The sequence below is a fragment of the Cynocephalus volans genome, chromosome 1 (genome assembly GCF_027409185.1).
Source record: "Cynocephalus volans isolate mCynVol1 chromosome 1, mCynVol1.pri, whole genome shotgun sequence".
NCBI classification, from domain to species: Eukaryota; Metazoa; Chordata; class Mammalia; order Dermoptera; family Cynocephalidae; genus Cynocephalus; species Cynocephalus volans.
The window spans coordinates 39,492,652-39,504,784 of NC_084460.1; positions in this window are offsets into that span (position 1 = coordinate 39,492,652).

The window sequence follows — 12,133 nt, forward strand, 5'->3', positions numbered from 1 at the left end:
GCAGAGGCTGGACAGCTACAGAGGTGTGGGGGGGAGGTTAGATGAGGGGAAGTGAGGAGGCTTGGGCATGGAGAGGAAGGGACAGGCGAATCCTCAGGTCACAGTGATACTCAGGAGGAATTATCCCCCCGGGTCTGTCTGCAGCTCTTTCTTACTCCCAGGCACTGTCTTAAGGCAGTTGATACGCATCATCTCATTTTATCCTCTCTATTACCAAGAGATTGTTACAGAAGATGAAACTGAGTTCTAAGTGACATGATTTTTTCTGAAACTCACCTAGCTAGTCAGTGGCCGGGTCAGGACTTGAACCCAGGTCTGCCAGGAGCAGAACAGGAGCTCTTCACCAGAGGAGCTGAGCATCTTCTCTGAAAAGGACCCTCTGTCCTCACCGTGATGGAGCTGAGGGACTTCCTTACCCCCTCACCAACCTCAGAAACCAAAGGTTCATTCTTCCCAGGAGCCCTGCCCACTCCCAGGACTAAGATTGGCCTGAGGCTGCACTAAAAGCCACTAGGGTCCAGGACTGTGTTTGCTGATAAAAATTAAGGAGAATTCATGACTCCTGACACCTTTTCTCTCTTCACTCCCAAAGTCAAGGGGAGGGGTGGCAGGGGTCTGGTTTTGGTGAGACAGACTGATCTGGCCTGGCCGTCGGGGGGGTGGGGGGACAGTTTGGCGGCTGGCCGGTATGGGGATCTGAACCCTTAGACCTTGGTGTTGTGATACCACGCTCTAACCAACTAAGCTAACTGGCCAATCCTAGGGTGGGCCAGTTTGAATGAGGGGAAGAGAGGTGTAAGAAGGCCTGGATTTGAGATCTGCTCTAGGGAGCATCACTCAAGATGCATCCTGGAAACATTAAACCCCAAGGGGGAGCAGCCAGCACCTCACCCATGCAGAATCTTGGCACCTCGGGTTAGATTATGGAAAATGCCAGGAGGAATAAAAGGGATGTGTCCTGGGGCTGGAGCTGAGAGTAGGCAGAGGAGTGAACTGTTAGACTAACTACCTACTGTCCACCCAAGCCTGGTCCTTCTGAGTGAGGGGGCAGTACCTCAGTGTCCAGAAATTCTCCCATTACTGATGGTTCCTTTCTGCTGAAGAGCCATAGAGCTGTACTGGGCCAGTACATCCAAGAGAATCCTCTGCATCCCCAGGGCTGTCAGCCTGGTCTTCCCCACCCCCACCAAGCCACGTTTCCAATCCCAGGAGAGATTGCTCCCTGCTCAGAGCGCTCAGCCTTCCTCAGCCACCCTCACTCCAGTGCCTCAGAAATCCCAGCTAGATGGCTCAGACTGGTCTGCGGCAAGCAGGGAAGCTGGAATCATTCTGGTCTTTGCGGTTGTTCCCGGTTTTGCTTCCTCCACCCCCCACCCCCCCCCCCCAGTGTTGCCCAGGCAAGTGTCATGGGAACAAAGTTAAGGTAAGAATTTCCCATGCAGTGGAGTTGGGTAACAATGGCCTTTAGTGGTAGCAATCTTCTGGGGCAGGATAGATCCTCAGCCCCAAACACATCCTTTCTGGAGGAGAAATCCGTTCTACTTTAGTAACTTTATCGCAATATGGGAAACAGAAAACAATGAAAAGTTTACTTTTCTGATTCTAAGCTGAGGACACCACACTGGAAATTCTATCTGTGTGTGTGTGCGCGTATGTGTGTGTGTGTGTATGTGTGTGTGTGAGTGCGTGTGTGCGTGTGCGCGCGCACGCGTGTGTGTGTGTCTGTGCGTGTGTGTATGTGTGTGTGAGTGCATGTGTGCGTGTGTGCGTGCGTGCGTGTGTGTGTGTATGTGTCTGTGCATGTGTGCGTGCGTGTGTGTGTGTGTCTATGTGTGTGTGAGTGTGTGTGTGCGTGTGTGTGTGTGTGTGTACACTACCTGAGTTGTGGTCCTAAAACATAAAATCTTATGGATTAAAAAAGGGTTTTTTGGTGGGCAAGTGTGAGCACCATACATCCTCCACCAAGACACCCTCTTCTTCTGGCAGCTCATAGGAGCTTCCAGAATTCACATGGCTCTCCCGAGAGTGACAGAGGAGAGCAGAGGGTCAGAAATGGATGCTCTTTGCTTTCTTGTGATGACCAAGCCAATTACTTTTGCCGAATTTTTCTGATCTGCCCTGATTAAGATGAATTGTGAAATTCACATCAAGCAATTCCAAAAGTGGGCTGGGACCCATCAGACAGATCCGCATCTTCTTGTGGGTGTGAATGTCATTAGGTCCTACGCAGACCCCTGCACCCCCGTCACTGCCGCCCCATGTGGCAAAGAAGCAAAAAAACATTTCTTACTCTTGTGTGTTTTGACAAAAGTTTATAAAACAAAATAAATGGCGCATATGTTTTCTAAGTCCCCGGATGAGTGTCTTTTCTTCCTTTCGGGTGTTAGAAATAAAAATGAGGATAGTTTTAGAGTTCTTTTTTTTTTTTTTTTTTTTTTTTTGTCTTTTTCGTGACGGGCACTCAGCCAGTGAGTGCACCGGCCATTCCTATATAGGATCCGAACCCGCGGCGGGAGTGTCGCCGCGCTGCTAGCGCAGCACGCTACCGAGTGCGCCACGGCTCGGCCCTAGAGTTCTTTACAGTGTACAAAATGCTTCCATTATCCATTAGTATTTTTTAGTCTTCACATCAAGATAAGCAGGTTACACAATATGACTAACTCCCACTTTATAGATAAGGAAACTGAGGCTCAGAGGAAGTGATTTTCCTTGAGAGGCAGAGGTGGAATCTAGCTCTGGTTCCTTGACCCCAAGTACTCAGTGCGTGGAAAGAAAGTGGATCCTCCCTCCTGAACAGGGGAGGGATGAGGGAGACGGTGATGGAAATATCTGAAAGAATGACAAGAGGGCCTAGGGGTCTGTCATGTATCATCAGGGTCCAAGATGGGGCCCTTTTCTGGGTCACTTCAACCTGCCAGCAATAGGAGAGATGAATAGACATGGGGAAATTTCATAAGAGTAAGTGTTGTTTTAAATAGTAATAAAAGCAAGGGATGCTCTTGAGAATCTCCAGCCAGGTCTGTTGCCACTTTAGTCCTTTTCCCTTTTAAACAAGGTAGATGGCCTTGTGTCTTGGCCACCGCAGACCACAGCCTCACATGCTGGAGCCAGCTTGTGAGAGTAAGTTGTCAGCTTCTCTTCCTGACTCTGTGTTCAGTGATGTCATATTGACAACCTGATATTGGCCACAGTGGGAGCATTTACACCACAAGAATTGGCAAACCATATACATTAGGGTTTTTTTTTTTTTCCTGGAGAGCGAGTTGTTAAACATTCACCAGCATACCACAGCGTTCACTGAGGGCTGGATTGTGGGGAGCCTCAGTATGGTGGCACTCAGGGATGAGGGCAGAGCAGGGTGACCCTTTCAGCTCTTCCCAAAGGGTGGGGACAACAGCTCTGGTCTGGAAGTCACACATCTTGGTGATCAGTGTAACCTTGGGCAGGTCACTCCAACTCTCCCAGCCTCATCTGTGAAATGGGAATGATATCTCCTTCAAGGGGTGTTGTCAGGATCAATTGAGTGAGATAGTAGTAACCGTAAGAGCTACCGTTACACGAGCAGGGCAAGTGGACTCTTTAAGCAGCCCCTTCCGAGTGAGGGGCTAACGGTTAACTTCTCCAGCCCGAGAGCACCCATTAGCTGTTGCCTCATCACGGGGGCCCCTCCCACCTTCCCCTCCCTTCCCTCCGCTCATCAGCACCAGGAAATGTTTTCTATTATGTTGCAACTGGAGGCCTTGCCCATGCCACTGCCAGCATGGACATGGGGGGTGGGGGCCAGAGGAGGCTATTTCAGTCCTAAATTGTGCTTAATAAATCCATATCAAAACCATAAACCCTGGGCTGCCATAAATTCCTCTGGCCTTGGCTCCTCCACCTCATCAGCCCTTTGCTCCAGTTAATCTCAGATCTCAGTGCAGGTGGCCAGAGCTTCAAGTTTGGTTTCCATTTCAGTTGCTAAACAATGTCAGCTTAGGTGACAAATAGCAAAATTTCCATTTGAGAGATGATGAAACGGAGGTTCAGAAATGTAAAGGAATTTGTCCAAGGCCACACAACTAGTGAGTGATTCAGCCAGGTCTTGAGCCCATGCTCCTCCTACTAACCCATGTGGCTTATTTAAGAATTGGGACTTCTGAGAAGACTTCTCCTTTTAGCCCCTCTACAAAGGTGGTTTCCCAAGCCACGCTACTAGAAGCTTCTTATCCCATCATCCCAAATGGAGCCCCGTTTCTCAGAATGGGGACCAGAGTAGAAAGGACCCTGAGTGATAGGCTGTTTGACGATCCAAAGAAGTTCCGTGCAATGTGAATGACTTGTCATCCCAAATGGGTGAGATTGCCCTACTTCCTCATTTGTGGAACCCAGATCACCTTTGATCTGCATTTCTCGAATCAGTGTGTCATATGCAAATTCCAAGACATGCGTGGTCTAAGAGACCTGGATCACAGGTCCCATGCAGCTGTTTGACAATGGTGGAGCTAAAAACCAAATGGTGATGCCAAGGACAACATTTACTGAGATCTTCCTTTTTGCCAAACATTGCTGGACATAACTTAATCCTCACAACAACCCTCCGAGGCAGTTATTGTTGTTGTTCTGTTTTACAAATGAGGAAACAGGCTCAGAAGGAGGAAGGGACTTGTCCAAGGTCCATAGCTGGTGTGACAGCTGATCAAATGCCCATTGTGTGATTCTGGAGGCAACCATGAAGGGCCTGAGGAGGACACTGAGGGCACAGAAGGACCGTGTGGTGGGCACAGAAGTAGTGTGAACGGTGGAAAGTTCATCCTTTGACACGTCAACAGGCAAAGCCCCATCCTGCGGCACCCTGGGATTGCAAAGAAGCAGTACGAGGTGCCTCCCTCCTGGAGCAACAGTTTTCACTTGTAGAGGGAGAAATAACAAGCAGCTGAACAGTAAGAGCCAAAGGAGAGTGTGACAGCTGGTGAGGTGGTAGGGAGGGACAGACTACTGTGGTCTGGGGATGGGAGTGGAGTGCACTTTGAAGGACAAGGATTCAGAGGCAATAAGGAGGCAGAGAGAGGACAGAAGCACATTCAAGTTAAGGGGAGAACCAGCAGTAGGTTAGAGGAGGCAGCAGGAACCCTATAGATGGGAGGGAGTTCAGAAGCCAGCACTTCCCAACCTCCAGTCATTGCCCATGACCTTGACCTCCCATGCCAAGGACTATGGTACCTCCTATTACTTAATATTTTTCTTCGAATCAATTCATAATCATTCTCTTTAAACTTTAGGTCACTGACGTAAATAGGAAAACAGTATCATTTGCCGTAAATAGGAGGTGATTGCAAAATTAAAGGGAAAAGAAAACAATATTCTTAAACTGTTGCCAGATAGAATTGCCCCAGGGAAAGCTCTACTCTTTTTTAAAAATTATTATTTAAAAGGAAAATTAACAAGCATTACAGAGATGCTAAGGACATACACTTACCCAATGGAGACTTTCTCAAAGTTTTCAGAAGGAAGTAAGACCTGTAATGGGACAGACTCTGGGGACAATGCCACTGAATGCCATTCCTAAGTATCCCTAAAATCTCCCAGCATTCCAGTGGAGGCCTTCACCCCACTCCTGGAATTACAGTTGCAATGACAGCTAGTCTGTGCACAGGTGGGGGGTGGGCCTCAAAGTCTAGATAGAGGAGTCTGGAATTTCTCCTGGAAAATAGGAAACCACTGGAGGTTTGAGAGCAGGGAAGGTTGTGGCCAACTGTGTATCTTTAAAAGATTACTCTGGCTGCTTTGTGGAGGACAGACTGGAGGGGGTGCGACTGTAAACAGGGAAACCAGTGAAGACACCCCTGTACTGTTTCGGGTCAGAGAGAGTAACATCTGCACCAAGATGGCGGCAGTAGAGGAGGGAACGAATCCAAAAGACACTCATTCATTCATTCAACAAAATATTTAGTGAGTTCCTATGATGTATTGAGCACTTTTCTAAGTCTGAGAGGTGAGCAGGAACAAGACCAGGTGGGGCCTTCTTGGTCACAAGAAAGATCTTGTATTTTATTTAAGGTGAAATGGGAAGCTTTTAGAGGTGTTTGAATAGGAAGGTGATACAATCTACTTCATGTTAAAAGGACACTCTCTGCTGTGCAGAGCATGGACTACTGCAGAACAAGAGTGGGAGCAGAGAAGTCCATAGGTAGTCTGTGCAGCAGTCCAGGTGAGAGAAAAAGGCAGGTTGAACTAAGGTTGTGTGGCAGGCAGAATTCTAAAGTTGCCCCCAGGATTTCTGCCCCTGATGCATACACACCTTCTCTCAGTTATACAGACACTAATCTAGGTGCTGCTATGAACAGATCATGCAGATGTTCGTAAGGTCCCAAGCCAGCTGACTTTATGATACGGAGATTATCCTTGGTGGGCCTGACCTAAATCAGGTGAACTCTTAAAGGGGACTGGGTTCTTTCTGGCAAATGAAATTAGAAGCATCAAAGAGATTCCACATGAGGAGGATTCTCTGTTGGTGGCTTTAAAGATGTAGGGGGCCACATGACAAGGAATGCAGATGGCTTTCAAAAGCTGAGAGTGACCCCCAGATGACCACCACCAAGGAAATGGTGACCTCAATCCTGTAACCATAAGGAACTGAATTCAACAACATGAATGAGCTTGCATCCATCACTAGAGCCTTCAGGTAGAACCACAGACCAGCTGACACCTTGATTTCAGCTGTGTAGGACCCTGGGCAGAGGACCCAATCATGCCACATCTGGACTTTTGGCCTACAGAGCTATGAGGTCACAAGTGGGCGTTGTCTAAGCCACCATGTTTGTGGTCAGTTGTTATGCAGCAACAGAAAACGGATACAGGTGGTGGTGGTGAGAGCTGGTTTTGAAAGTAGAACTGTCCAGAACTTGCTAATGTGTGTGAAGAAAAGAAAAACAATAATCATGGGGCAGGTGGTAGCGTTTGCTGTCACACGGAAGCCTAGGAAAGCTGCAGGTTTGGGTTAGAAAACAAAGAGTTCAGTTTAGGGTGTGTTGTTTGAGGTGCCAATTAAACATCCAAGGAAGCACTGGATATATGAGTCTAGAGCTCAGGGGAAAGCTGAGGCTGGAGATAAGAAATCCAAATCATAAACATATACGGGAAGCTTAAAAGTCAAATGGGAATACCACTCAGCAGTAGAAAGGCAAACACTACTGATAGAAACAACATGTATCTCAAATGCATGATGCTCATTTGGTGCTGACAACACATGGTCAAGGGTTTGGATCCCCATAGTGATCAGCCATCAAAAAAAAAAAAAAAGTTTTAAAATTAAAAATGAGAAAAAATAAAAAATTAAATGCATGATTCTGAGAGAAGCCAGGCTCAGAAGACCATATGATCCCCTATATACAATATTCTGGAAAGGGCAAAACCATAGGAACAGATCTGTGGTTGCCCACGGCTAGGGCTGGGGGTTTGAATACAAAGGTACACAGGACAGGGGGCACGGGATGATAGAAATGTCCTGTGAACTCTTGATTGTGATGTGGTTACATGACCGTACACATTTGCCAAAACTTGCAGAAGCACAAACTGAAAAGGGTGAGTTTTCATGTATGGAAATTATACCTTAAAAAAAAATGAAAGAAAAAAAGCCAAGTAGTTGCTTAAGCTCATTGAAAGAGGGAGTGGAGTTAGCAAACAGATCATAGGGGAGGACTTCACTCTGGGTCACGCCAACATTGAGGTTGGACAGAGGAAGAGGAGCTGGCAAAGACAAGGGAGACAGATATAGATAGTGAATAAGAGGGATTCTGGCAGCTTTGTTGCGGGCCTACTATGTGCCAAGTGTGCTGGCATACTCCATGTCTTAGTAATCAATTTGGTGAGGTTGTGGGGTAGGCGAAATGGACTGTCCTTGTTATACAGACGAGGGGAACAATACACATACAGCTTAATAGTGGCAAAGTAAGAAAATCCATGCTAGTGTATCCTGCACACTGTTCCCTGATTATCAAATGAATGAATGAATGAATATTACTATGCTCCGGGTGCTGAGGTCTCACCAGCAGATTCAAGCTGAGGATCTAAGAACGTGTTATTTTTAGAGAAGTTGGGGCCATAAAACTTGTTCCATTTCCCAACTTGTGCAACGCCCAGTCCCTCCCCCTGTGGCTCTGAGATTGCTCACCGGCCTTGGGAAGGGCTCCGCAGGCTTATCTCAGGGGGAGAGTGAAACTGTAAAAGCCTTTATGACTTTGAGATCATGTCTGGCAGGGGCAGTGATTGTTGCCATAAACTGAGACAACCCTGCCAGGGAGGGCAATGCCCTGGGCTGAGAAGAGTCAGGGGACAGTTGGGCAATGCCAAGGGAGTGGCCACTGCTGATCCGGACACTTTGGGGCCTGTGGTCAGGGCCCATCACAGACTTATCTCACTTCATCCTCATATAAACACTGAGAGGCCACAGTTACTGCAACATTTTAAAAAATTCTATGACATGCCCTTTTTCATATTATGATACCTCTGAAATTAAGATGTGTCTTTAAATCAATGACATCCCATGGTCGCTGTTGGTTATATCAGGTAACAGTCATAACCTAAGTGGTTCTGATCATTATTTCCAGTGGCCTGGCTGGACCACTACACCTACTTTGTATTTCATCACAAATGATTTAAGGACCATTTGGGAAAGGGACGTGAGTCCTGGCTGTTTCCGAAACCTTCCATTGACACCTTCTGATAACAGCAAGAAAGTACCAGGGTCAAAAGCTGCAGAATAGGAGCAAGCAGTTTGGAAGAAAATCCCAGAGATGATAGTGGAGCATTCTTTTGAGAAATGCTGCATGATGAAAACATTTAATGGCATGGAGGACAATATTGCATGAAAAAATATAAACAATGAAGATGCCGAGTAGAAAAGTGGCCTAGATGATATGTCTAAGACTCAAAGAGATCTTTTAATAAGTGTTAAATAAAAATTCTACGTGATAAGAATGCATCATGTCATAATTTAATTGGCAGTGTGTTTTCATTCTATGTACCTCTTACAATTGAAGCATGTTAGGTCAGATTTCCCATTTCACAGATGAGAAAGCTGAGGATACAGAGGACACAGGGCAAATATGTGACCCCGACGGAGTCGGGACCCTCTCTGACAACAGATCCTGTGCTCTAATACCAAAGGCCAACATTGAAGTGAATAAGCCCCCAGGCCCTTCCTCCCTCTAAGCTCTCATCCCCAGCCAAACAACTCCAACTCCGCTGTCCTAGGAGGCTCTGTGAGAAAATGAGCTGCCTTGTTGTTCAAAATTCAAGCAGGGAGGGGGGCCCAGTCCTCAGCTCCATCCCTTAGGTCCCAGGGCGGGCCCAAGGCACTGGCTTGGTGTGCCTGGCTGAGGGGAGGGGGGTCCATCCCCGGCTTCATGCCTCACATCCCCTGGCAGACCTGAGGCGCTGGTGGTGTGGCTGAGCCGGAACTAATTTTTTGTCCTTTGCTTACTTCTAAAGTGGGGGAACTTCCTGTTGAGACCAGTACTTGAGCTCTGTGGTTGAGCTAAATTGCTGCTTTGCTGCTGTTTCCCTGGGGAAGGCTTTTTGTGCAGCTCAGGGTTTAATGATTGACCTTATAAGTACTTCCGGCTCTCCAGAGACTTAGTGCACCTGGGTGGTATAGAAACGCTGAGTCTTTTCATCAAACTGCACCCCATGCAATTCTATATTCCTGACCAGTCTCCTCTGAGTGGTTCTACACTGATTGGGGTGCAGATCAGCTGTTCTTGCTGTGCCCCAGTGTTCCCCTGGTGGGCCCATCTCTCCTCTGTCTGTGCTGCAAGCACTTCCTATGGGACAGGCTGTGCACCAGTCCCTTGTGATGACTCACTGGCCTCTGAGTGGCTCCATTTTTTCAGTTGTTGTGGATCCTCACTCCTATGTGGGTCCACAGGAACCCTATTAGTGGTCTTGCTGTCCTGGGGGCTACCAAGGCCCTCTTCTCCCCTGCTGCCTCCAAGCAACTCCATCGGAAGGGCACAGCTGCTGCTTTTGCTGGTTCCTGCTCCATGTGCTCAACAGCTCCAGCCTTAAAGCACCTATGGCATGAAATGGTCAGAGCAGTTTTTTCTTTCTCTCATTGTGGCTTCTCCTGCCTTCATGCACTCCGTAGGTCTCTCCTCCTCTTCCCCTAAGCTGTAGTGGCCCCAGTTTGGCTGTCACCTCAGGGTCTGCCTGGGGATGCAAGGCATGGATCTGGGGATCAGATCCCCCTCCCACAACCAGGCACACCACGCCAGCGCCTCAGGGCCCGCCCAGGGACCTGAGGAACGGAGCTGGGGACCAGACTCTCCCACAACCAGGCACAATGCCAGTGCCAAGGAGCATGCCAAAAATATCACCTCTATGTGGGTGGCCTACCACAGCCACCACAATAACCACAGCTGCCATGAAAGCAGCTAGATGCCACAACCACCAGGCAGATGGTCTGCCAGCCACTGGAGTGCATTGACACAAGGAGAGTCACCAGCAGAGATAAAGAAAAGAAGAGGATGTCTCTCTCCACAAAGCCCATTCCAGAGTGACAGAAGAAGCATCTGCTCTACAGTAATATTGGGGGACCAGATCACACCTCTCAGCACTGGACGGATCATCTAGGCAACAAAGCAACAGAGCAACCATTATTCTTTCAGAAGGAGAGAAGAAATCTAGGGTAATTAGGGGGGCAGGAGGGGAGGGGCGGTGGATGAGGTGAGATTGGACAAGGGGCATAAAGAATAACTATGATTTGTAACAATATATATGCTAGTAATATTGATTTGATCAACATATCTTAATGTTGAACCCCCAAAATATGTATAATCAATTTTGATTCAATAAAAAATTCAAGCCAGGGAGAGTTTACAAGAAGGCTTTTGCCCAACGGACCAACTGCCCTGTTTCCCACTGCCCACACCACAACCCCAGCCTGGACAAGTTCATCCCACCCTGTGCTGTCATACGCCTGGCATGTTCTTCCTCGCACTGTGGTGTATGTGTCCAGTACATCCCCATTTGTCATCACCTGGTCTTGGACCAAGCATACTGGACTCTCACCTCATTTTCAGATGAGGAAACTGAGGCCCAGAGAGGTTGCCTACGTCTCTCAAGATCACAGGTGAGTCTGGAATCCAAGGCTCAAAATCCAGTGTCCTTTCCAACTTCACAGATTTCTTAGGCCCAGAAGAAGCAGGCTGGGAAGGGAGGGCAAGGGACTCAAGGTGGACCAAAAGAAAGGACTTCCTGGTCAGGGGGATTGCCAACTCCTGAACATGTAGTCAAGGGATAATGCCAAGGTCTTTACCTGGTTCTTGTCAAGACGAACACATTCTGGGACAGCTGCATTTAGCGGGTGGCAGAGGCACTGTCTTGCTCAGGGGGTGGGGCCAAACTACACCAGGTATTTCTGCCATCCTCTTCAGATCCTACCTCTCCCTGCTTAAAACCCTCCAGTTGCTTCCCATCGTTCTTGAAACAGAATTCAAACTCCTCACCAGGGCCTCAAGGCCCTGCATAGCCTGGCTCCTGATCACTTCTCTGAGGTCATCTCCTACCACTTGGCCATCTTCCCATGGCCACGCCATTCCAGCCCTCTTGACCACCTCCCTGTTCCTCAACACACAAAAGCTGTTCGCATTTCACAGCCTTTACCCTTTGTCTACAACATTCTTTCCTCAGCTCTTCTCACGGCCACTTGGCCATTCCTCCTAACCATTCAAGTCTCTGCTCAATGTCGCCTCTTGAAGCGGCCTTCCCTGGTCAACTTAGCTAAGTATATGAGACTTCGCAGGCTATATAGCCTCTGTTGCCACTACTCAAATCTGCTATGAAAGCATGAAAGCAGCTATAAGCGATATGTAAATGAAGGGGCATGGCTGAGTTACAATAAAACTTTATTTACAAAAGCAGTCAGCAGGCTGGATTTGGCCCATGAGCACAGTTTACCAACCCCTGCTCTAACTCACTGTCTTGTTTGATTTTCTTCATTGCACTTATAACTATTCAAAATCATCTATTTATTTGTTTATGGATTTATTGTCTTTCTCTAGCCTTCTTTCCCTAGACTGTTAATTCCATAAGAGCAGGGACTTCGTCAGTCTTGTTCAATGCTTCTGTGACAGTCAGCCTCCAGGATGGCCCC